The following is a 27,303-nucleotide window of genomic DNA, read 5'->3' as shown; positions in this document are numbered from 1 at the left end:
TTTAGAAAAACACCATGTTCACCTGGCACCTATAGATCTACACCAGCCTGGTGCATACAAGCAGTATTTTATTTCTGAAAAGTTAGTTCAAAAGAAACTTGGAATACTGCTCTTTATTTGCTACTTCTTATACCTGGTGTGACATGTTCCTGCTATAAATAACTCAGTGTGGCAAACAACATTTCAACAGCTTTCCAGAACATTAGAAAAAAAAACCAAAAAAAACCCCTAAGCACTGTATTAGGTAGTCACGAGCATCTACCACTGGTAAATTGTAAATATAGGAGATTGTGAAATAATCTTCTTTCCCAATTTTCTTTTTAAGGAAAATAATCCTCAGACTGGAGCGCTTCCAGTGTATAACCCAAGTGCTCTGGAGCTGCACACCCTGACTCCCTCACAGCAGTGAATCACGAGCAATGCATGCACAAACAGCCAAACAAACTGGGCAAAAGGTAACAAATCCCAAACTGCTGATTAAGACTAATAATCAGCTTGGAAGGGATGCTTACTACAACAATGTTTAACAGCATCATTGTGACAGACATTGCCTAATATTACGGCACAGCCAAGGAGAACATGTGAGATGTGGTTATTTTTAAGCCTTCACAACCAAAGATTTTCTGAGTTATATTTTAAAGGAACATATCTATTATGTGTAACTCTACATGGGAACTTTATAGAGTGCAGCAGGGAAAAACAGCCCTAAATCAGAAAAACTTTCCACTAGTATTTCAGCATCTCCTCTACCACCATTGTCAGATACTGAATTTTCTCTAGACAAAATGTTTGTCTCCTAATATCTGTCTAATGGAAAGATGTAGTAAGTACCAACTCCAGCATAAGAACATCAGAAAACAACAAAAACCTCTTAAAGATCTGGAAAGAAGGGAGGTCTGTAAAACACTAAACCATGCACACCATGCATCAAAGTCCTACAGAAGTAATTGCATCTCTCATTATAGCCCAAAACTCCACAAGAGGACATTCAAGAGCTCCAAAAGTCTCAGGCACATATAATTTTCACCATGACTGACCCAATATGCAGCTTTCATTCACAAACTAATATTAATTAAATTTCTGGGTTGCCACAGTATGTTTTTGTGATGTTTTGTGCTTTCCACTCTGCAGATCCACTAACATTTACTAACAGTTCACATGAGCCTTTTACTCCAGCTCTAAAATGAGCAGAATAATTTTTGCTGAGTTTATGTCTCTCAGCTGAGAAGCTGCAATTTAACAGAAGGAAGATATGCTTATTAAATCTCCTTAATGCATTTGATTGCAGTTCCATTAGAGAACATTCCTTTAAGTTCTCTACTCAGGTTATTCACCACATAGTCAAACAGTCATAGAAAATGCAGAACATTCATCTAACCCAACACATCAGGTCAAATCACCAGCACTTGAGCCCCAGTTACTTACCAACCCCCACTTACACACGTTAGATTAGGAAAATAAATCTGGTTTTAGGATACAGATGGTGAATTAATTAGTTAATCCAGAGGGACAGATGTTTGAATTTTGCTGAGGGAGGGAGAGATAGAGAAGAGAGAAATAATCACCTCACCCTAAACTATGAAAACTCAGCTTTGAGATGCTAAAAGTTGTCTTCACCTACTGCAAACTGATCAACTGCCAATACACAAATAGTAAACAATTCAATTACCCCTGTTTGTTAATTACCCCAGGACACTTAACACAGAGAAGAAGAGTGGATTCTGAGCCTGAGAGTGGAGTGGCCATGATGCTGATCCAGCAGCAGGGACTGACACTTCCACTCCAACAGAGCCACATTATCTGCAGCTCTATTGAAGCCCTAAAGCTCCTCTCAGACCACTCTGCAAACTGAGTGGGAAGGAGTAAGGATAAGAGCCACATTCTGTCCTTAGGGACCCCTATTAAATCAGATTCCCAACATCAGCCACTTCCTCTTTGTTTTCCTCAAGCCATATGGCTTCCTGACAAAATCTGTACAAACAATAAATCCATTAATCAAGCCACTGCTGGAGGAAAAGGCTTTTCCCCCCCCCTTCCCTTCATCAATCCAGACATTTTCATGGAGATGTTTTATGTATTTTATTTTATGAAAGTCCCAAGGAAAATACTCAAGTGGTCTTTGTTCTCACTCTGCAGCCCCAGTTCCAGTTCATGCTTGTGGAAGGAGATCCTCACATAAAATGCAAAGAGATACAGGCAGAGAGAGAAGTCAGACAAACCAACAAGAAAGGAGTACAGCTTAGTTGAATCTTAGCAGGGATACAGCATAAATTGCTACCTAGGTTTGCTGGCATACGGTCTCAAAAAAGCAAAAATTACAAAGAAAACATAATTAACTGAAGTGGGTATAATAAGAGAGGCATTAAAAGTCTATTCCCACAAGGCTCTGAGGAGATGCACACAGGCAAATGCCACAAGTAGCTCAAAGGAAGAGCTTCTCTTAAAGAGATGCCACAAAAAAAGGAATTCCGCACATGCAGGGAACTCAGCAGCAGGGAGGAAACAGAGCAACAAGATTCCTGCCTCTTGTAGGTGGGAGGGAAACTCCCTTTCCAGCAGGTGGAAAGATCTCCCACTCCTCTGAAAGAAGGAAGAACACTAAACCCAAACCTAACCAGGCTCATTCTTTCAGCAAACTAAACATGCACTTGAGAGACTGCTGGAAATGCAAACTTCCTGTTTTGATGATCTGTTCCATGCAGGCTTTTCCCAAAACTTCTTTGACTGAACTTTCATTAGTCAATAGTCTTCAGTGCAGGAGGATTGGGAAGAACAAGAAGTTACTCTACAACTCAGGTGGTCTTTTGCAGTCACACATTTCTAAAGGAACTGTGACCCTTCCCCTCACATGGAAAGAAAACAAGATTGGCATGGCAACAAATCTTTTTACCTTAAATCATGTTTTATTTTCTTCACAGCTTGGTCTACAGCTTACTGGATGACCAAAACTGTTCCACAATTCATGTGAGCAAAAACAACCCTCTGTTGAAATGAAGTTCAGGAAACACAAAGCAGTTTATGACATTGACAAAGACCTTACACAGAAAGAGCATTTAAAAAGGTGTGAAGTTCACTTTTCAAAAGTTGGAGTGCGGCTGGTTGTTTGGTTTTGTGTTTTTTTTTTTTTTTTTGGGGGGGGGAGTGGTGTTTGCAATTTTTTTTAAATACAGGAAAGCAGTATTCTTGATTAAAGGCAGGAAATCTTTGAAATTACATCCCTTTCTGTCTTTGTTGAATTAAGTAACAATTAGCCACAAAGAAAAAAAAGAGCTTAGAAAGTTTGAATCATTATCTCCAAGGAGACACATCTGTAATGTTAACAAGGTCAGAACATTTCAGTCAGTTCTTCTGGATAATAGGAGATACAAGATGTTAGCTTCTGTTCCTATCAAGGGAATGACAAACTCTGCAGATATCACTTGGAGCCTACACCACTATGAATTATTAGCCTTGAGGCCACAGCCTAGAAAGATACAACATCATATCCAAAGCACAGACGGATTTGTGGATGCCTTGAGGTAGCGATGAAAGGTGTGTTTGTTTTGGACAGGGTGGTAAGGAGGATCAGGTGCTGCCAGCTGGGGAGGCCTTTAACCACATCTGGGGCAGATGGTCCCAATTATCTTCTCATCACTGCTAATCAGAAGTCATCCTTCAGCAGCTATATAATAACCTATGTAAAAATAAACCTGGGATTGGTGTTTGGCTTCTAGCAAAGGGAGAGCGTGCCTGTCACAAGTCAGTCAGTGCAGGCAGCATCCTGTCTTGGATCTCATTTACAAGCCTGGGGTATGAAGCTCTGCAGGTGCAAGACAGTGTCTTCACATCAGCTCTGGAAACAGAATACAGGTAATGCTGACAAGAAAACTCAGGGGCACACCAGTGGGGAGGGAAAGGCAGTTCTCCCTCCTGCCAGCTCACTCTTCTGCCCTTTCTGACCATATTGATAAACAGTGTGTGCTCCAAAATTCACAGGATCTTAGCACACTGCCCTGGCTACTGCTCTTACCTACAGGGACAAAACTGATCCAAACTGAAAGCAAAATATATTATTTGGAGAATATAAAGAGCATCAAGCCCTTCATGTCTGCACTGACTGAAGCCACTTGTTCATGTCCTCACTTGACTGTCAAAGGTGGCCAGTCATAATAAGATCCAAAAAATTTATTGCCTCTCTTCCTGAGCAACATAACACCTCAAATAGAACTGAGAAAGGATTTGTCCGGCCCAGACTTTACTGGACCATTAAGTCCCATACCCTGTATGGGTTAGCAGGAGCAACACCATTTACATCCCAGAAAAGAAAGTGCTTCTTTGTTACTGCTATTTAGCTCTTCTCAGGAAGAGAAAAAAAACTGCTTATCTTCAAATTCAGCTCTGAGCTACTCCTTATGTGCCCACAACACTGCATCCTAGTTCTTTAAGCTCTACTGTGGTGTTGAAAAGCAAGGGCTACAAAAAACCATGTTAACACATAAATCAAGAAGAGTGAAATTAAAATTATAAAGCAGCTTGATGTAAAAGAAAAATCTTGACTGAGATCTCCAGAGTTCTGCCTGTCATTTGTCTCCTTGCAAGTATGTGAAGGGCATCTGCTTTCCAGGAACAAGAGATTTGAACTCATTTAATATATTTCTGAGCCTTTAGATTTACAGTTGTTGAGAAAAGAGAAGAAGAAAAACACTTGAAGTGATTTATTTTCTTTTTGTTTAAACAACACAGCCAAGAGAGCCCTGGCACATGAGCTCAGAGGACATCAGAGCAGAATACCCACACGGTATTCTGCTCTGAGGTAGAGCACGTTGCTTTCGCTTCCTTCAAATGAACAATTCATTTTGCAACCCCTGTGATTAAAGCCCATGGAACCATTACTCCAGGATGAAAAGGGGGGGCTGATAGAGCAGAGAACCATCAGAGCTCACCCACAGACTCACCTGCACGTCCCACTCTACTCCCTCATCCTCGCGGCTGCGCCTGGAAAACACTGGGGGAATTGCACAGAAACCAGGAGCTTCTCTTCTTGTCAGCAACACCACTTTGTTTGTTCCAACACAGGAGGCACTGAGATGTCACACTCACTGACAGGGGGAATGCTTTCCTCTGCTCTCTTCAGCTGCCCTGGAAGCAGGATGCTTCCACCAAGCTGCTGATGAGAGGATTCCCTCCCAAAACACTGCCCTGGCCACACCACTGTGGTTCCACACAGTCAGGCTTACTTCACAAGGTAATTATTCAACAGAACAACAGAGAAAGTCATGGCAATAATTTGCTTTGTTCTTGAGAACTTCTTCTTCACTCACAGTCAAACCCAAGCCTGCCCTTTGATTTAAAGAGAGCAGCTCCCTCACTTTACATTCCTGCCTTACCTGCACAATTTCACACTTGACTACTAATTCTTCAAACACAGCAAACTCTTGCCATACCTACCTATGACTAAGTATTTTGCACTGGTTCTCAGAAAAGCATGTAAGAGAAAGTGTATTTAAAGAAAAGGAGCAAGAGACTGAGTAATAGAGTCAAGCAGCATCTAGCAGAAATCAGGATTAGGCCTGGGTATTCACCTACCCACTGACCTGTTTGGGTTGGAGGTTAGCTCTTGTTATTAATCCTAGTGGTCAGAACTACAGGAAGGCATTTTAAAGGAACGATTCAAGTTCAAACATGTACTTCATTATCATGCACATCTCTGAAAAAGTACAGTTGGGCAAGTCATCCAGGTATTTAGGCAACATAGAAGGAGTAGCACACAAAAATAGAAGTATAATGACGTGGCATTTGTTTTCATTTCTTTCCTTGAGGATATTTGACAGTAAATAAAAAAAAATAAAGGAATAGATTTTGATTTATTTCCATTTGTGTAGTTAAAACCATGTATAACTAATGAAAAACAAACCCAAATTTCCCTTTCCAGAGGAGCTGCGGCTGCCCTATCCCTGGAAGTATCCAAGGCCAGGCTGGATGGGGCTCAGAAACCTGGGATAGTGGAAGGTGCCCCTGCCCATGGCAGGGGGATTGGAACAGGATGGGCTTTAAAGTCCCTTCCAACCCAAGCTATTGAAAGAGTTTATGATTCCTTTACCACTGAGCAGGTGTCCCTGCCAGCAGAATGGCTGCACTGGTGCAAAGCAGTGGCTCACCATGCAGCCTGTATCTGCAGCACAGCCAGAACACAACAGCCCCTCCAGTCTGCTCACAGTCTATACCACAATTCTTGAGGAAACAATGCTCCACTTTCCAGGCACTGCCAGACAGTTCCCATTTCCACATCATATCAATTTATAGGCAATTCTTGAGAGCCTGCTCTATTTTTGAAAATAATGAAAGACTGCTGCTATCTTTGCAGGTACAAGCCCTGTTCTGCTTCTCTGGGTTGTTTACACATCATCCCTCTGTGTGATGATTTAGCCTGGTTTTGTATGAGCACCAAGGTAGGTTAGTTTGCAGAGCCCACATCAGGAGCATAAAATAATTAAGATATCAGGATTAAACAGTCACTGTTTGTAAATTCAAACTGGTTCCATTTAGGATTAACCCAAGCCAGCAAAAACATCCAGTGTCAAGTCAGTTTCGTCTGTAACATCAGCAGAACATTCAACATCACTCTGCATTTCCAAACAACCCTTTCAATATGAGACAGCTCTCACTCAAACCAGTGATTTTCCAGAAGGTCTGAAGGTTAACTTCAATTACCCTTTTCTTGGCAAGGAGTCACAAGCCACTGCTAATAATCCCAATTCCAGACTTCTTAGAATTGCACAGGACAAAGCAAAGCATTTAAGCCAGTGCTCTCAGCAGCAGCAAAACCTGGCAGGTGACAGAGAAATCCAGCCCCTGTTCCAAAGGCCTGCAGTGCTCTCTTTTGTGACTGCCACCTTGCAGGCAGTGCACTGCTGCAGCCTCCCATCTGATTCCACAGACTCATCTTTTCCCTGTTTCCAAAGCACACAGCTCCACTGACACTTGAAAGCAGAATTCTGCACTGTACCGTTCTCCCTGCCTGCTCCATTTCTGTCTGGCCCATGTGGCACCCCTCAGTTCTGAGTGAACTGGGTCAGCAATCAAATCCATATTTGTAAGAGCCAGACGCTCACAAAGAGTCCAGCAATATGCATGAGCCAATGAAACTGCACTGCTGAGAGGATAAAAGGAGCCTGTGAATTCCTCCCTGGCCATGCCAGTGCTCATCCACAAGGAAAGGACATCACCAAGAGAAACAATTTTCACTCGTGAGAGCCATCAAAAGCCCACCTCTTGGTTCTGCTTTTGCACACACTCAAAGGCCAAAGAGATATATCATCATCAATACATTAAGAGATCTTTATTTGAGATGATGTCTTGAAAACAACTTCATTAATGTATGTGAAATATGGAAAAAGGACAACAACATGTAGTTTTCTTGTTTATGTTGAAACACCCTCAAAGTAACTCAATTTCAGTATAAGAATAATGCAGTAAGTTTGTTAAGCAATAATTTCTTTCAGGTAACTTGTATCTGAAAACAGGTTCCCTCTAATGAACTTCAAATGTCTTTAAGTGAAAGCACACAGTGGCTAATAAGAGGTAAAATACTGAAGTGTGCAGCTGTTACATGTTTCATGGCTCAGATGGCACCTGCAGAGAGCAAAGCCCGGCCTGAAAGCTTGCAGATTTCCAGCTTGCTCCACAAGCATTTGTCCTTGGGGAAGAGGAGTACCCTCCATCAGTCCTTCATCCAATGTCCCTGTCCTGTGCACTGTGTTCCTCTCCCAGAGTGTGTGAGGAAATATTATCAGGATTATAACACCCCATTTCTTAGAAACCAACCAAAGAAATACACATCTTACAGCAGCTACTGATATTATATAACCACAGATTTCTTTTCATGTGGAGCTTTAATCTCTCACTTCATTATGTAGTCAAATGACAAACTTCCTTTTTCTTTCCTTGCAATCACCCATGAGTCAATGGAAGACAAACATGGAGCTGATTTTTGCTGGATTTACCACATTCTGTCCAAGGAAATTTAATCAACCCTCTGTGCAACAAATTCCAGGTACACTTGGACCTTGCACAGGTGCAAGTGTAAGGTAAGTGTGAGAGAGACAAAAGTTAATTTCTCTATTGCAACCCACTGACTCCTTCCCAAACAGCAGGAAGTAAAGCCACAGCATTTGTCTCTCTTGAGACTCAGGAGAAACCCTGCAGAAAGTGATCAAGGCACAGCAGTTTCAGAACTAATTACAATCTCTAGCTGGACACTTACTGGTTGTTAATTAGCACCTGGGAGAGACAAGGGCCAACTCATCAGCTACCAGGAAATGCAATTGATGCCATTAAAGTCTTTGAAATTTATTTTTTTATTTAATAGTATAAAGGTATGTAACAAGTTCTTGCTTCATGTACTACACAACTTAATCTTTGTCGTTGGCAACACAACTCAACACTTCCAAGATCACTAATAATCAAGAAGAAAGCAACACTTCACTGTCCAGTTCTACCATTCAGCTTATGGCAAAGACTGGTGCTGTCACTGTTAAATCCACCTCCTCCTCACATCTCAAACCAATGGAGATGCTAAATGTAAATAATTAATTTTAACGTAAACATTAAAACCAAGTTTTCTTATACAAACATGATCCCTAACAGTCAGTACTTGAATTCTCTGAAAAAGGTGTATTTTTGAGGGTGACATGCAAAGCATGGAATGGAAGACAAGGAAAAGCTACTGTAATAGATGACTGCTCAAACCTACTAGCTCAAATAAAAAAAGGAAAGCAACCACAAAAAGGTTTTTAACAACAAAGAAGATAACAGGCTGGTTAAAAAGTACCTTGTATAGAAAAGTGAAAATAAATGTATAAAGCTTAGTAGCATCCCTACCTGTGGCAGGGGGTTTAGACCAAGATGATCTTTAAACTCTCTTCCAACCTAAACCAGTCTATGATTCTAGATAACCAGACTCTCCAAGCACTGAAACAGTGAAATGAGAGAAAAATCTTCATATACACAAAGCTTTCTCTTCACAAGATCTTCAAAGCAGGGAATCCTTTCTTTTTTAAATTTTCCTGACTAATAAAGTCCTCACATTAAGTCCAGAGTCAGACCAAGGCAGAAGTCAACACTTTTATTCAAAGACCCTTCCTTACAGTTTAACAGCCAGTTACTGACTTACTTTTTTGTCTGCTTGGTTTTGGTAGGGGACTGTCAGACTCCTTACCTAAAATTGAATGTTCAACATAAGCCAGACAAAATGGAAAGATTTCTTCAGAGTTCAAAAGCAGGACTGAGATCCTGCTGCCATTAGCGAAAAAAACAGGAAAACAATCAAGATAGAGAAAAGCAGCAATAAAGCCCATTGTGCCTGTTCCTGTTTTCAGACTTCTGTGGACCTGTCTCTCTCCTGATTTAGAGCAGTGGCCAGCAAAGCCCCCAAATTCCCTTTGAAAAGGTCCCAGGCACTCTGAATGTGGGAGGTCCAACAGCAGTTCAAAGCCAGAGAGCTGTAAGCACACGAGACCAGCATGTTGTAAAGATCTACTGATGCCTTTCAGAGTCCTGCCCAGTCAAGGCAGACCTGAAGCCAAGTGCCCAAAAAATAGGCTGTCCTGGTCTGCTGATACACAACACTAAGTCTGGCTCTTTTGATGACTTTGCCATTCTTTCTATGTGTTTCATCAAAGCTCTTCTTTCAATCACATCTAGAAACAGTTTTATAAGTTCTCCTCCTCCCCCAAACACAATTGTTTGCAATACTGCAAACATTTTGTTTCAAGGCATTACAAATCTAATTCCCAGAATCACAGAATGGCCTGGAATAGAAAGAACCCTAAAGATCATCCTGTGCCAGGACCCTGCCATGGGCAGGGACACCTTTCACTAGCCCAGCTTGCTCAGAGCCCCATCCAACCTGGCCTTGGACACTGCCAGGGATCCAGGGACAGCCACAGCTGCTCTGGGCACCCTGTGCCAGGGCCTCAGCACCCTCACCCTCCTCAAATCCCATCTAAACCTGCTCTCTGTCAGTGTGAAGCTGTTCCCCCTTGTCCTGTCACTCCAGCCCTTGTCCAGAGTCTCTCTCCATCTTTCCTGTGGGCTCCCTTCAGGCACTGCAAGGCCACAGTGAGGTCACCCCAAAGCCTTCTCCTCTCCAGGCTGAACAATCCCAATTCCCTCAGCCTTTCCTCCCAGCAGAGCTGCTCCAGCCCTCTGATCCCCTTGGTGCCTCTCCTCTGCACTCTCTCCAGCAGCTCCCTGTCGTTCCTGTGCTGGGATTTGGAGATGATTTTAGTTAACACTGACTCAGATCCCATCCAAATTACACCAATTCCGATGAGCTCTCACACTTTCAATTTCCAGAATTTCAATGAAAACCAAGAAACAGCTAATTAAAGCCTTAGTTAGGTTAGCTTCTTCCCTGGGGGCAAATGGAATCCACCTACACACAAAACTTAGAAAACAGTCAATAGCAAAGTGTAAATATTGCCTGAAACTAGCACAATCAATGAAACAGCTTTTGAAACTGCAAATGTAACAAAAAGGCTGAACAGAATGTTTTAACCTTCTTTGAAAATGACAAAGACTAACAATGTTAAAAGGCTTTTGGAGGCTAAGAGATGCACAGCTCTTTTCTAGAAAAAGTCTAATGCCAACTCATTTAAAAACACTCTCTTGCTACTACATCCAAACAGCAGGCAGATACACAATAACACCAGAGAGCTGAGACACAGAAACAACCAAACTGAGAGCACAAGGCTTGCACAGTGACCAAACTCCATGACAAACCACAGGACAGCACTACCTCCCTCAAAATCATTTCAGGAAAACATCTGGTTTTCTCCTTTATGTTTCATACCACTTAGTGAAAGGCTCAGAAGATACCAAGTGATGAAACCACCTGAACAAAAAGCTCAGATCTCGGGAGTACTTATCCCATGACAAGATAGCTGGGAGCTGAAACAAGAAAAATCTTCACTAAGTCTTCTGTATTTACTCAAGACACATACAGACCAGGAATTTGCTTGGCTCGTTCATCCCTTTGCTAATTCCTACAAGGACACAAGACAATTCCACCTCCAAAGAAACCAGCACAAACCAGTAATTACCTCAACATGCCTCAATGATGCCCTTAAGCAGGCAAATATTTCCACATGGAAATGCAATAAAGGCATCTAAAATTCCACTGGCCAGAAACAAATCACCAGAAGGTCTGCATTTGTATTCCTTCTGTGGTGTGCTTTCTTGTTGCACCATCAAGTGCAATCTGCACAGCTTACTCTTCAAGTTAATGCTTTGTGGAACAAAACACAAAGAACACTCAGTTATTAATAATAATCCTTAAGTATTATGTTAAGAACACACCAACTCAGTTGACTTAGCATAGTTATGCATTAAAACGATCAAAAGCTTTAAAGGACGTTTACATAGTTTCTAAGATTAGCCAAACACTGAGTGCAAATCCCACTTCATGGTGAGAAAATGGGCCACTTCTCAGTACATTAGCAACATCTTAATTTTTGGAGTTAAAAGGCACATTCAAGCATTTTTACTAGACACTGCTGTTTATAACCACTGGACAACATCTGAGTTCAGGCAATCTCTTCAGCTGGAAGAGACATCTATAGCAATGAAAATTTTACTCAGCTTCATAAAAAAGCATCAACCTACAGCACTCTTTATAACATAATACACCAGTTGCACACAGTATTAAATTCACCTGCAGTGATTGAGAATCCTGTTTGCTGACAGAAGCTCAAAAAATAATTCATTTTTCACCTGATGGATTACAGCCAAATCATTCTATACTGTACACTGGTTCTCTGCCACAGCACCAACTCCCTGTGTTGAGACTTCTTTCTCTTCCATATTTCTGATATCAGAGTTTCCAACTGAAACTGCTGCTTAGGTAACTTCTGGAGTTCTATAAACAAAACAACATTCTACAAATTGGTTATGAGGGACTAACCTTGACTTGCCACGTGGATGCTCTGTGCTAAAGAAAACACAGAGCAATGGGGTGCCAGTGCCAGGCAGAAGCACTTTTAAATTCTCACCAAAAAGATCTCATTTGCTCCCAAAATCTACCAGTTTTGGGTTAGAGTACTTTGCAAAATTTCCTCCAGGAACACTGTAGCTCCTTGTTCTTTGTGTTAGTCCAGGTCTGCGAGGCACCAAGGAAAAGAAGAGATGTAGAGGCCAGGTAAGCAGTTTTAAAATAATTCTGTATGTACATGACTATCACAGCAAAGCTGGTAATTATGGCAAAGGACACAAAGCATTCCATCAGGTTTTAGATTTCTCCAACGTCCACAGGAGGCACCCAGACACAAGGGGAAAAACCAACAGGAAACAAAACAACACAAGGCTTCCATCACTGTGCTACACAGGAATCAAACATGACTCACTCACTGCTTATCTCAGCCTCCTATCAGCATTTCCAGGAGCAAGCCTTCCCTGACCACAGGTAACAGCCTGCTAGAGCTGATGGGAAAATCTAACAGCTGACCCACACAAAAAAACCAAATCCAAAACACAGCCACACCATGAACCAAACCTTAAAGAGATTTGACACACCACGAGGAGAACGTGCTGCTAAAGGAATTAAGATGTCCACACCTCACTGTGCTGGTGGTAGAAACTCTGTTCTTCAGGCATTCATTCACCAGGAAAATAGGAGAGCCACTAATGGAGCAGGAGTTCAGCAGGACAAAAAAGCATTATACAACCTGGAACAACTTTGCAAGTGATGGAGAGAGGCTTTGGAAATCCAGATGTTCAGCAAAACAGCCCAGGAGTGCCACATTCCCAGGCACTGGGTGCACCAATGCTTCTCTGCAGAAGGCAAGAGCAGAGTGAAACACTACTTTTTTTGTTTCAGAAGATGAATGAAAGTTTAATCGGCCCAGATCTTCAGAGGAGGAAGCTAAATTTTTTAAAGCCATGTCCAACAGTGATGAGGATTAGGAGTAACAAGAGTTATCTATATTTGATGCGTAGCTGAGGAACAAAATTATCAAACTCCACCAACATTAATACAACTAGACATTCTCATTGTTCATTTTTCTCAGTTACATTTTAGAAAGTACTTTTTTTTATTATTATTATTTGAAAATAGAAATCATATTTCTCTACTATTTATTCCAGTCATTTTTGTCCTTCTTGCCCTTGAGATCATTTGATGTAGAAAAGCACATACTTTGCATAGGACATAATACTCCACATGAGACCAATTACTAGATTTTACTAAAAGTGACCTGGCATCACTATGAAATTATTTCTTTGCTATACAAAACATTTTTAAGATGAATATAAGATAGGACAAAAAACATTGGTTCAGTCACCTCTGAAAGAACTCATTATAATAAGAGAGTGCATACACATAAGACATTTCACCAAGCTATCATATTGACAATAAAAAACCCCACCATATAACACAAACCCCATATTCTTTATGTTTCATTCTTGGAAACACAACTTAAAAAAAAATTTAAAAGTAGTTTTTAGAATGAAGCCTCCAAAGCCACTAAAGCTGCAATGTTAACATCCCAGTATGCTGTTATGCAATTCTTGATAAATAAGTTTTAGAAACACATTAAAATCAGAATCAGCATTTTCTTGACAGTTTGCCATTAACAGACACATAATTTCATTTCTGCCAGTGTAGCAAGCTGGTAGCAATCCAACTAAAAAGTTATTCCATTTCAAGCTTGTTTCCTACCCAACATTAGGTGAAATTGGTTTACATTACTTGACTAATGCAGTACAGGCAAGACTCCTGTCACTTGACCATAAGAGTGCCTCATACATTGGATATTATTGCATAGCTGACACAAAAATATAGATTTAATGTAATAATATTGAACATTGCAGCACCCTATGTCCTAGAAAAGCCCTTGCCCACAGCAGCAGCTTTGCCATAAATGAAGTCTGAGGTGTAGATGAAAGCACCACAGGGAAACCTGAAGGGTAAAACACACCCAGACCATGATTTCCCCACAGAAATATTTGCTTTCATTGCACCATTTTGAACTGGAAGTTCATTCATCAAAACAAAGTTGTGTATCTGGTAAATAAACTTCTTGTGCATTTTTTAATCCAAAAAGAAGCAAAAATTGGACTAAATGGAGAGTTCAGAAAGATACACATAAGCATAAAGCAGAACAGGTGGTGCTCTGAAGTCACAGCAATAATGCACAGCTACAAAAAGCCTCACCCAAAACCAACCTGAAAAACATGAGTGGAGTGCCTGTGGTACACTGCATTGAGTAATTACAGTGGTTTGGCTTGGAAAGGACCCCAAAAATCATCTTGTTCCAACCCATTCCACTATCCCAGCTTGCTCAGAGCCCCATCCAACCCGGCCTTGGACACTTCCAGGGATGGGGCAGCCACAGCTTCTCTGGGCACCCTGTGCCAGGGCCTCACCAGCCTCACAGGGAACAATTACTTCCTAAATCTGTTCACCATCATTCAGACTATTTTAGCTGTTATTGCTGCAGGAAGAGGAGGATCAAATCTCTCATCTCTATTTGCAGCAGGAAGAAATAACCCACGTGCAATCCAGTTCAGTGCTGCAACAGATGCACATCCAAGTACAGAACCAGCACTGCTGCACCATGTGAAAGCAGCCACCAAGCACCCCAAAAGGCAAGTTACAATGCACTTACAGAAGGGAAAATCCCATTTTTACACACCATATGAAGGAAAACAACAGACTAAGCAATGGCTTGACACCACTGTTAGGCTCTAAGAATGTTTCATGTTATAAAATCAAAGCAGGACACAGGATCTCAAATAGCTGCTTAGACTCTGAAAGGAATTATCATTTGGAGCATAGAGGTTGATTCTGTTCAGCCAGCCACATTAATTAAATACACACACTGCTAAAATTAACCTGAAACTATGCACAGTGTACACTGTCATAAAGGGGTGCAGGGGAAAACCATCATTTTGAGACATATGCCCATAAACCAACCATAATTACTATTCTAAGGACTTCAGAACTGACTTCTTATGCATATTAGTTGAAAGACCAAAAGCTATTTTTACAGCATGATTTATGGTCTACATAAACCCTAGAAAGGTAAGATTTAGAGCTGAGTCACAAGGCAAAAACAGTTTTTTAACCCAAGGTGTTGCTGTCATCAGCAAGAGCTCCTCATCTACTCCAAGTCAAGAGTTAGAAGTCACCATTTTCCTCTGGAAGCAAATCTAACTGCAGATCTGCCCCCACCAACATCCCTGTGGGTTTGAGAGGTGTGAGAGAGGTGACTTTGTCTGTTGCTCACAGCACAGTACGTGAAACCCTTACACAAAGTAAAATCAGTCACACTCAAGTACAAGCCCATACCTGTTTTATGGATAGAATGGCCAAATGTCTGTGACCCAGAGCATCCTGAGTGATTCCCTTTTCACTCAGCTGTGTTACAACACAAGACTGTGACATGCTGCTGGGTTTTTTCCATCCTCAAACAAGGATTCTGGGGAAAACAAGTATATTCTGAGTACTAATGAGGTTATTTTTTAATGCCATTAAAAGCCACTTGACCAGGACTGAGTGTGTGCTAGATAATGGATCAGAACACTCTTTACAGTAATTCAATTACAACATAACTCCTTGAGCCTTCTAAAAATAAGGAGTATAATGGAAGGAGAGTGACTATTGGTGAGCAAACTGCGTCCAAGAATGACGTGAATGAGAATCTCAGCTCTAAGATTCTGGGTGGGACAAGGAGCTTCTTGCAGCCATCAACAATGGACTACTACCACCAGAAATCAGACTTTGTTATTTATTTGTTTAAATGTGATTATTTTTTTGTCTATTATCCACACATATTACATTAAGGTGGACAAGATTTCAGCCTTTCTGTATTTCTAAAGTTATTTACCTGCATCATGGCTTTCTGCATACACTGAGCAGAGCCTAGGTAACAAAATCCCTGGTAAACATAATCTGTTATGCTCTAACTCCTTTAAACAGCATGGACAGAAAACCATTTTCAATGAGAAAAAGATAACTCTCACTTGTGAAAAGAATGAAATCTCACAGGATTTTGAGCTAGTCAGTAATGACCCACTTCCTTACACAAGGCTTTCATGCACTAATACTCATCTTTTCCATTATTAGTGATTTTTAATTTTTTTTTTCTTGAAATCTGTGACCTATATTAAGTGGTGAGAAGTCAACTAATCATAGGAGAACTGAGCACCAGGCAGGAAACAAGCAGCTGAATAATTGCCCAGCTGGGCATACAGACATCCTGTGTTGATCCTTTAAATAACACCCATGACACAGGAAGAGAAGCTGTGCTGAAGCTTCATTCAGGTTTTCATATTTCTCCATTTAAATTCATGTACAAGATCAGAAACATCAGCACAACAAAAGATTTTTTGCATGTTAAAGCACCTCCTCAAGTAACAATTCAAAGAAGATTAGAAGCTCCATTGGATTACTCTATGCTCCTGCATTTAGCTGCAGGTAGTTTGGGAATGTTCTCCCTAAGTAAAGGTTTATTACCTTGCACATGTACCTTTTTAGAACTTGTCTTTAGCTTTTAGACTCACTGATTGCTGGAACAGAGAACAGAAGCCTTTGCCAAATTATCATTATGGCAACACCTTTCAAACATAAGGCAAATTTTCTAATACAAACAAATAAGATTTCTTGGCTTTACAGGTAGCATCAGAATTATTTAATTATGCTAATTTCTGGCTGTTTCTCTCATAAGCCTGTATCTGTGCTGTAAGAAAAAATCCAAGTCTCTCTCTCCCAGTTCCTGCTTTACACTGGCAAATTCCAATCAAATTCCAGCCATCACAGCAGGGAAGAGTTCCCCACATTTCAGAAAGAACCTGGAACCTTCTACCTGAAGACAGACAAGGCCATCAGAGCAGTGATGCTATGTGTTCCTCCCTTTAAACAAGCCTGCCACACTGCACCTAAAAAAGCACCTGGAATTAAAGAAGTCCAGGCAGGAAGATGGATCTCCAACAAATTCCAGCTCATGACAGAATAGCATGTGCAAATCAAATGATTCTCTCTTTTCATACTTCTGCCAGATAAAAGAAATCTTAAAATGCACAAAATTACATCTAAGTTCTTAATTGTAAACAATTTTTCCTTAAGTGTTTGGAAGACATCTCTTCCAAGATCTCGGGCACTGCTTCAGAACCACCTTACTCATTTTTCAAAATCAAAATGGCACCTTGCTGTAACTTATTTACAAAGCTGAAAGCTTGGGGTTTTTTAAAAATTTTGTTTTAAAAGTGGCCCTATTTACTCACCAAAAAGATATTACCTTCTTTCAAACTGCACAAAAGAAGTGAGAGGAGCTCTCTCCTTCAATGTTTTTGTTCAAGCACATCCAGTTGTGCTCACAATACAGCATCTATGGGGAAGGTCACCTGCCCTGACTGACAGGTGAATATTTAAAGATTCAGAGAAGGAATTTGAAGTATAATGCACCTGTTGAAAGCTGGCATCAGTGTTTCTGGTGAAGCTACCAGGATTAACAGAGTTAATAGCCCACAAAGGCACTACTACACTACTTTTACACTACTATTCTATACCAAGAAAAAAGTGAAAAAATTTCAGGTTACAAGTCCCTAAAAAACACTGCTTCCCCTCACACTCAATATACTGTTACTGTGGCATGCTCTTGCACATTAAAGCTACAGAAACACAGAACTGCCAATCCATAAAGAATACTTGCTATCAAACAGCAGTTGCAGTGATTATAATGCTCCCAAAGCAGCTCTAAGTGAAAGCAGAACACTGATAAAAGTATATCTAAATCATTAGCAAGAGTTTCCCTTCACCAGCCAAGCTTCCAGAGAAGAAAAGTTACCTTCCCACACTTACTGACTGACCAAAGGACTGCAGGTTTCTGCTCTCAGCTCCACCTCATAGCAGTACATTCTTTAGAGTCTCCACAATCTTGCCAGTTCCACTCAGAGGCAGGAAGAGCCATCAGCTCCTGCAGGGCATTTCCCAGAAAGTTCAGCTTGCGCTGCTTCCCTCCCAGGCCTGGCACAGCCCTCTGTCAGCACACGCTCCAGGCAGACCTGGCCTGGCAGCCCAGAACTCTGAAACTCTTCATGATGAGCCCCAGGGATGGGTGGATTGATGATGTCTTCAGGGGTAAAGTTGTTGCTGCAGATGGTGTGTGCACAGCAAGGGAGGACACCTGCACTACTGCAGTCAGCTAATTAAATAAATTTGGCTCACTTCAGCACCTGCAAAACCACACCAGCAATGAAGAAACCATCCCCACTACAAACTATGATCTTAGACATGATGCACATGACAATTCCACTATTAGATAGCGTGGCAAGGCTCTGAACATTCAGATTTCTTATCTGTAAGCAGATGAAGTTCAGCATCTCTCAGAAAATAACTGCATGAAGTAATTATAGTTACAATTTCTCAGTCTCCACAAAATGCATGGTGCTAATGTCCTGACATGACTCTCAGTTCTGGAAGGTTTAGTGTAAGTGAACAATTTTAGTCTCCCCAAAGCCAGCCAGAAGCTGAAGTTGACAAGTGAGAGTACTAAACTTCCAGTTTCCATGGAAATGCAATTTGGATCAGTACAAACAGGGATTTCAGAATTTAAAACCCAATGCTCTCCATCTTCCACTCTCTATTCCTGCATTCATTTTCCTGGGTAATAAGGGGTCGAGAGAGGCACAAATGCCACACACATTTGTGATCCAGTAACTCACCCTGCCTTGTGGCTCCCCATTTTCATTTAGAGGTTGCCAGCCCCTTCTAAACCAGGCACCAGAGCCATCAATTCAGCAGCAGCCAGCCAGACACATTTATAAACATAACAGTATCCCAAAACTGTCCATGTGGGAGGACTGGGCTCCCAGTTACGTGATGCTAATGCACATGAAAGAGCTGCTTTACAGCCCGTGCTGAACCACCCAGAACAGGGCAGCTGTGCCATACAGCACAATCAGTAACGAAATTCTTCTTTTTATTCTTGCTATGACCCAACAGAACTGCACAGAACTGTGGGATTTTCCAACTTCAGGGAAGAACCAAAAAAAAAAAAAGGATATTTCATCACCACTAATGCAACACTCCTGCAGCAGTGGCTGCCTAGGGCTGCAAGGGAGAATTCCAATTGCAAGTGTGCTCACTGGCAGCTAAAACAATTTGCCAATGGTTTTTATGGCTCCTGTTCCTTCTGTTTGGCAAGAGCAGAGGAAGAGTAATTTTCTGGAAGTATTTACATTGATTTTGCAGCTGATGACAACACTCCATCTGCTCTCAGACACTTCAGTGCCTCTGCCAACTTCTTCCCTAATGTGGTGCTCTCTCCAAGCTTTGCCAAGGCTTCTCTGCTTCCTGCACTTCTTCTACCATGTTTGAAGAGGACATTTCAAGTTGAGATGTGAACACCTATCCCATGCCCAAACCCACAGGTCAGCAGATTTCAAATTAACTCCCCTCTTAAGACCATCACCTCCAGAAGCCTGAGGATGTTTCTGATGGCATCAACAGTGATGGTAAAATCCCTGAAATACAAGGGTCCAGGCCAATGAGAAGAAGCACAGTTTTAAAAGGACAAACTCATTATTTTCAGAAAAGCCCAGAAGTCCTATGGAAATCAAGATTTTCCCCTAGCATTTAAATATGTAAGCAAGTACAGCAATATCCTCTCTATGGCAAATAGTGGCCTACCCCAAAAAAATAAAATATTTCAGATGCTCGTGCAGCAGGGCAATTCTACCCACAAAACTTGTGGTGTAAATCAAAGAGAAGGAAGGATTCAGTTTGAACCCATTTGCCTGACAACTTTCCTAGAATTAAACATCAAAAGAAGCAGCAAAAGCAAGTAAAGATTGGGAAGCCTGATTGATTTTTTTTAACTTTAGGGCATTTATCAAGGCAGAAGCATACACGAGTAACTTGGCTGCTGTCTCCAACTTTTACACAATGATCACACTACCTTGATGCTATGCCTTATCACTCAAGATAAAGTAGTCCTAAAAATGTAAAAGCTCATCTTATAGCATCATATAAGTGAAAAATAACCCCCCAAAAGTCACATACAGCATTCTTTTTAAGATTAATCCACCACAGGAAAATGGATTGCAAGGTCAGAGATTCCTGAAAAGTGACTATGACTTTCAGCAGCTCACATAAGAATTGTAAGTATTTAAACCCCCAAGAACTGAGATAAAGAGCATCAGCCTGCTCATGTTTCATTTGAAAATACGAAAGTATGTTAGTGTGAAATGGCATCCCTAGGAAATAATCCCATCAGGGTAAATGCAGGAAACAAATGCCTTCATCTCTTTGGTATCAGTACATATTTATTAGGCCTGTCCAGAGATAACCAGGATCTGCCGTGTGCAGGTTGGATTCAACATCTAAAGGTTTCTTCTAGCACAACACCTGTCTCAAATTATCTATCCTATTTGCTGACAACCAGAGAAAGGATTACTGTGTTTACAGGCAACTTCTTTCTTCTAACAGTTTGCCCTTTTCTTCTCATTTCACTGACCACCTAAATAGGAGAAAAAAGCAAATCACAGCACGTGAAAAACAGGCATCAGCCTCATTCTACTGCTGCAATTTGTCTTTGTTACTTCAAAAACCCAGGACCGTGGTGATAAGCCCAGAAAAAACAATGGATTTGAAATGAGCCTTTTTCTCTTCCAGAACCTCTACAATATGTAAGCAACCTCCTGCTTCAAGTTACAGGCTCAGAGACAAACTGAAAGCTGGAAAAATTTGGAAATGACCAACCTCTTTGCATTTAGGCGTTTGACTCAGGTTTGCCTTTGTAGCAAATAAAAGACCAATTCAGCAGCTACATCAAATACAGCAGCTTGTTTTGGCAACCTCGTTTTTAGGAGATCAGATTTAGCTACTCAGGTTTAATACTCTTGGTTTTGAATTAACCATCTGTTCTGTAACATTGAGACAGACCTGGTGAAGTGCAGTGTCAGTCTAAGTGGTCTTGAAGCTAAAACACACAAATACATACATATATATATTTATATATGTGTGTATATATATAATCTGCCCACAGCAGGAAAAAGAGTCCATCAAAATAATACCCAACTTTCCCCAAAAGGAAGCAGTAGTGTTGATTTTTCTATCTATTCTGGGGCTTCATTTTATCTAATTACCAAGAGGAACTTGGGCCAACCCAGCACACATTTTAATCAATTAACACAGAAAGGGAACAACTCCTCGAGGCTTTAGAACAAAAAGACTTGTATTTACAACAGCTGTGGGTCAAAGATCTTAATCTGCGTTCTTTTGAGAAGATTGCCAAAAATAAACATGCTTTTCCACTGTAAATTGCATTTCCACTGCAAAGGAAATGCAAAATTCTCACATGAAATACAGTTAGAAAAAGCTCTGTAGGCAACAATAGGTATTTTTAAAGTATTGCTGGGAAAATATGGAAGCTTCTTTTTCCCCTTTCAAAAAGATAGATGCAAGTACACAGTTGCTCTGCTGTCTAAAGTCCCATCAAAAGAAGACCAGATTTCTAAGTGTTACTTGACCAGTGAACTTTTAACATACACTTTAATCAATTGGTCCCTTTAAGAGAGTCACATCATCAAAAAGCCATTTATTTCAGCAGGCTACCAACACAAATAACTGAAAGTTGGCTAAAGCATGCTAAAGAAACACATGACAAGCTCAAGAGTTTCCAGATCTTCAAACACCATCTATATATAAAAAAAGCTCCCAGTAATACCAGTGCACTTCCATGCAGTATCATCAATTCCATGGTTTGCAGCTGATCCACTGCAGGAGGCTCTCCATGATCCAGCAGGTCCTACTCCCATACAAGGGCAGTAATTAGGGCTTACAGGTCCCAGACTGCACTTCAGTGACCTCCAGGACCTGCTACAAGAGCTGCTACAACAGCTCTGGCCATGAGCCTGCACCTTGGTGTAAGGCTGGCAGCACCCAAACACTACAGGGCTTATTTCAACTCCAAGCATTGCAGCTCCACATCCCAACAGACCCAGCCTCTAGTGCAATTAACCCTCCTATTCCCATCTATCTTCTCCAAAAAACATTTTAAATCCAACCCAAATTCAGCACAGCAGCTCCCCATGGCACAGATGACTGTGACTGCAGAGGTGCTCAGCAGTGGCTCAGCTCCAGCTCTGCCCACCCCAGCTGGCACAGGGCCACTGGCTGCAGAACCAGTGCAATATGTGCTTATTCAGAGCCCCATGCTCAAATTCCAACAGATCATCACTTTTTAGTAAATAAACTAAGGAGCTAAACCATAAGCTTCCAACACAAGCCAGCAAGCAGTTAAGTCTTATATTTTACCAAAAACCAGGAAGGGATGCCAAAATAATTCTCAGGAAACCACCTGAGTACCACAGTGACTCCAAATTTCTATCTAATCCTGATTTAAAAAAACCAAAGTTATCATTAGGGTAGATAACTATTGATGCACATGACCAAAAAAATCAGAAGATGATGCCAGAATACACCACTGTTCTGACACTTCCCTTTAAACCTCCCTGACTCATGGTGTAAGGTCTATTAAATGAACTTTCAATTTACTAAGTTTTAAATTAAGAATTTCATGATTTTGCAATTCAGGTGCCTTTACATAAATAACTAAACACATGCTGTGATATTCAGGTATTTGCCAAAAATTTCTAAGAACTGATGCTGTAGTTGCTGACTGATTATGCACAGGTGACCACTCAGTGAGTTTCCTTTGTGCCCTTACTCCTGCAAAGTTTGATTTATCTCTATTCCATCTATCATTGCCTTTCTCAAGATTACTTCACCTAGAAGTAAAAAATAATGAAGAATTAATTAATTTGTCCCTTTTTCATAGTATGTTCAAGCATTGCTTTACCAGAAAAGAAAAAAAAAAATCAATTAACTGAAAGGAGGAAAATCAGATTTCCATGAAAAAGGTACTTCAAGTCACCTACTCCACATCAACTACATAAAAATTATATGACAGTACTTGAGCCAAAGGGGAACCCTTTCACTCAACAAATAAGAAGACAGCAGAATGGTTTGATCAAGGATTTAATTTCAAGAAAAAAATTCCAGTGATGTAGCACCTAGTGAAGCACATGATATTAATCACTTATTCCCCTTCAACTTCATTAAAAATCTCTTCTTCTGCTTCCACTTCAAAGCTTCCAGCTGAAAGCCTGATTTGTCCTGTTGGGTCCAGAGTGGGATGACTCTCTAAATCTCAGTTGCCACCAGGGAGTGACAGGCTCCTGTGTGACACAAGGCCAGGCACATAAAGGAATGCCCACTCTACTACCCCTTGCAAAAGCAAGCTGGTGTGTGAACAAGCAGCTCTGAAATCCCAGATTCATTACCAGGCATGTATTTTTCCCCATATCACCTTACTCAAGTATGTGCATAAACATTCCTATAGAAAAATCTGTATTTTTAACTCCTTGTTAAAAGTCTTACCACATAAATGCATACATTGCATTTTGTTAGAAGTACTTTGGATAAATGAGTTTTTCCTTCTCTTCTTTATCATCTCTAATATTTCCTATGTTTATAGCTTTTTTTCCAACTCAGTAATTCATGGGTAATTTCAATATATTATACATTTATGACAAGTTTCCCTAGAACAGTTTATCTGCTGCATTCAAGTACAGAATCATTAGATTCCATAGAAAAACCCAGCTCCTGGAAAGCTGAGAACTTACCCTGCAGTGTAGAGGAAAGTCATAATAACTTGCCCTACTCTACTTCTTTAAACAAAGATTCTGCACTAGCCAGAAAACAAGATGCAAAGAAAATCCAACATGTTCTGCATTTATCCAACTGAAGTGCTGTAAAGATAAGCAAAACAAAAAATAGGGTTTTTTTTTAAATTACTTACAAACAAGGATTTATTTACCCCTCTGGCTTAACTGCTGGCAGTATCAGCAAGGCAATCCCATTACAGCTGACAGTGGCTGTGTGGTACAAACACCTCTCAAAGAAAAAGAAAATAAACCAAAAGCCAGAACCCTTCAGGCTGGAAGGAGCTGCTGGAGCCCAGCCTCCTGCTCCAGGCAAGGCCAGTGCTCCATTCAGAGCAGGAGCGTCTGAAAACTGACTCAAAGGATGAAGATGCTTCCCTAGAAAATTAAAGCCTTCTTTACATATGGTCATTAATAATGACATAGATCAGAGAGCTCCCAGTAGCCCTAAGCCAGTGACAAACCTTAAATCACTTTCTTTAAATACTTCTACACTTAATGAAGTTCAGAGCCACTGAATGACTCCAGTTTCCCAACGCATTCCGAGAGTTTTTAATACAGTGCTAAAAGTATCCCCTATTAGTGATGCTGAATGCAATTTTAAGCAAGTTGTGCTCACAAGTGACTACATCAACACAGGCAGAGCTGGAGGGTCAGCTCTGAGGACAACCAGTGTTGACTCCAAGTAAGCAGCTGGTTTTCCCCCAGACTGGAACAAGGTGGAACAAATCAATTTGAATTTTGTAGAAATAACCTAGGTAGGTAAGTTTGCACACCAGTTTTTAATACTAGTCATCATAACTGCTTTGCTGTCCCCTCGATACAAGACACAGCACAAAAAAATCAGTTCCCAGGGACAAACCCAAACAAGCAAACACATAAAAGCAAACTTACCTAAGTGATTTGTGTCACAAGATTTGTTTGGGAATGATGGCCCAAATTGACTTGTGCCCAATCACTCTTTACTTCACCCTCTTCACACATTTCCAATTCTTCAAATAAGCTTTGGCATTTACTAAATGAATGTAAAAGCATCTTACATGAAGACCAACAGATTATTTCCTACATATGGTATATTTTAATAGCATAAGCTGACAAAGCAATACGTTTTTACAGGCCTACATAAATCCATACTTTAAGCTTTTTTTCTCTTCCTTTTCAAGTAAAACACACATCTGATAAATGTTAATGGGAAAAAAATTAAAAAAAAAAAAAAACAAACCTGAAATTTCTCTAAGAAGAGTCAAATGCAGGCACAAATCACCAATTCCCACATAGTCAAGCTCTGCCTCAGGTTCACACATTGTCAAATTGGTGACAATGAGCATATAGGTATTAGGAGAGCAAACAATATTGTTACAAATTTCAGGACATGCTTGGCCTTTGCTTTAATGAAATTAAATGACATGAACAAAGCACAGAAAGAACATCTCTCAGTGCATCCACAGAGTTCAGTGTGAACAGAAGAACAGACACCATTTGCACCTCAAGAGTGCTAAGAATACAAGGTAACCAGTCAGACACCCTGATGATGGGCTCAGCACAGCAAAATAGAACCTGGAATTCTTTTTAATAGAACTGATGGTAAAGAATTTCTCAAAGGATATGCCCACCAATTTGCTGCTGTATTAACTAAGAACAAAAACAAATCAGTAAAAGCTTCTAAACTGATTCTTTATTTTGTGATCTCTTTTGAAGGTCTGTATTAATTCTCAACATCAGGAATAAATCCACTGCAGGAAATCATATGACAAAAACACATGTTTTGGAAAAGGACTATGAAAATGAACCAAATCAAACTACTCAGGATTTGCCTTGGCTTTAATGTCTTACTTGAATGTCAGGTGTAGTAGAAAGGACCCATGTTGGAGCATTATAGTTATTTCCCTTTTCCTAGTTCAACAAGCACAGGACTGACTTTATTAAAACATTGCAGGAGTCAGGAGGACAGGGAGAAGAAAAACACAACACAGAGCAAAATGAAAACAGTGGCTGTACAGCAAGATTACTTTCAGCTTCCATCAGAAGAACACACAAACCCTCTCAGAAAGCTCTGTATGCTCACAGAGCACTGGAGCACTGGCATTAAAGTTACTATCCTGCAGGAAAACTGAAGCAGAAGTTACAAGAAAAGGTGTAAGAACAGCAGGTGGTTTATTTGCCACACAGTATCTGGGTACCAACTGCTGGATTACACTTGACACCCTTCCCAGCTCCTGGAATTGACAAGGTACAGTAACACTCCATGGCTGCCTCCAATTATCTTGCAACAAATCTGACTCTTCCAGTCAGCTCTCCTCCTAAAATATGAACCTTTCCTTGATACTTGTCCCTTGAAATGTTCAGTATTCCATAAGAACATCCCAGTTTACATTTCCTTTTGCTTGAGCTTTTGCTAGCAGAGCAGCTGCACCTCAGCTACGTGCCTGCTGGTATCCCACTCGGGGTGCCAGGTAAATCAGCTCAGCATCCTTCCCAGGCACTTCCCTGAGTGACAGCCACAGCCACACAGCCTCAGTGACTCAGAGTGGCTCACAGGTGGCACTGCCTGGCCACCATCACCCCACAGCTGTGCCCTTGCCCCTCCAGCCTGCCTGAGGAGCCTCTCAGGGTGCAACAGAGGCTCTCAAGCTGCTACACAAGGTAATCAAGAACTTGCTCCAGAGCTGGACTTCATGACAGGGACATTGTCCTGGGCATGCCAACAGCCTCGCCCCCTGAGGATGGGACATGCACTGCCAACTGCTGATTTCAGGTCTAATTATTCATCTACTAGCTATACCTTTTATTTTTACAAGAAAAAGTCACCACTATAAGCAGTGGTTGAATGCCCAAAGGAAGTTCACCCTATAACCTTGTTCAAACTAAGGTCTGAATGAATGAAGCAACTCATGGCTCCCCCTGCCAATATTAAAATCAAATCAGATATTCCCATCTGCCTTATACTTGAAATCCCAGCCATGAAGAGGCTCAACATTACAGCTACACATTGTGACAGCACCACAAGGGATTTAAATATTCTTTTTTTTTTATAAAATCCTTGAACACTTCCAGGGATGGAGCATCCAGATCTTCTCTAGGCAACCTCTTCCAGTGCCACATCACCCTCACAGGAAAGAATTTCTTCCTAATATCCAATCTAAACTTCCTCTCTATAAACTTGAAGCCATACCCTATTCTTCCCTCTTGTTTAATTTTCTACTCCATTATAGAACTGTCTTCACCTTAACACATGCTTTATGTCCATGTCAGCAAGAAAAAGAAGGGTATTCTTAAAAATGGTGTATACATTGAATGCTATTCTCATGCATATTGGTCAAGCTGAGGATAATGGAGGTCTTTTGAAATAAAATACAGTTTGTCCAGAGATCATAGTGAACTATTAAAGTAAACCATGCTCAGGAAGCATATAGATTTCCAATTATTTAGGGTTTTGCATATACACTTACAATGACAAGCATGAAGGGCACTGTAAAATAGGAAAGAAATAGCCTTGCAGCATGTATTTAAATAAACCCAGTCATCCTCTGCTCTGCTATCCACAGTTAAAGAAAACATATTTTAACAAAAGTTAAGGTAATATTTAAGGTTTTTATAACA

The 27,303-nt window shown here is 40.7% G+C and overlaps 1 protein-coding gene across 4 annotated transcripts in view; it reads right to left on the bottom strand.

The window, feature by feature from the left end:
• Positions 1–27,303, bottom strand: part of RASSF8 (Ras association domain family member 8) — a 71,211-nt gene that overhangs the window by 35,117 nt on the left and 8,791 nt on the right. The gene's annotated exons all lie outside the window — the stretch shown is intronic.

The sequence above is a fragment of the Zonotrichia leucophrys genome, chromosome 1A, assembly GCF_028769735.1.
Source record: "Zonotrichia leucophrys gambelii isolate GWCS_2022_RI chromosome 1A, RI_Zleu_2.0, whole genome shotgun sequence".
Classification (NCBI taxonomy): domain Eukaryota; kingdom Metazoa; phylum Chordata; class Aves; order Passeriformes; family Passerellidae; genus Zonotrichia; species Zonotrichia leucophrys.
Note: the sequence above shows the minus strand (reverse complement) of the source record. Positions and strands in the feature narration are given on the sequence as shown.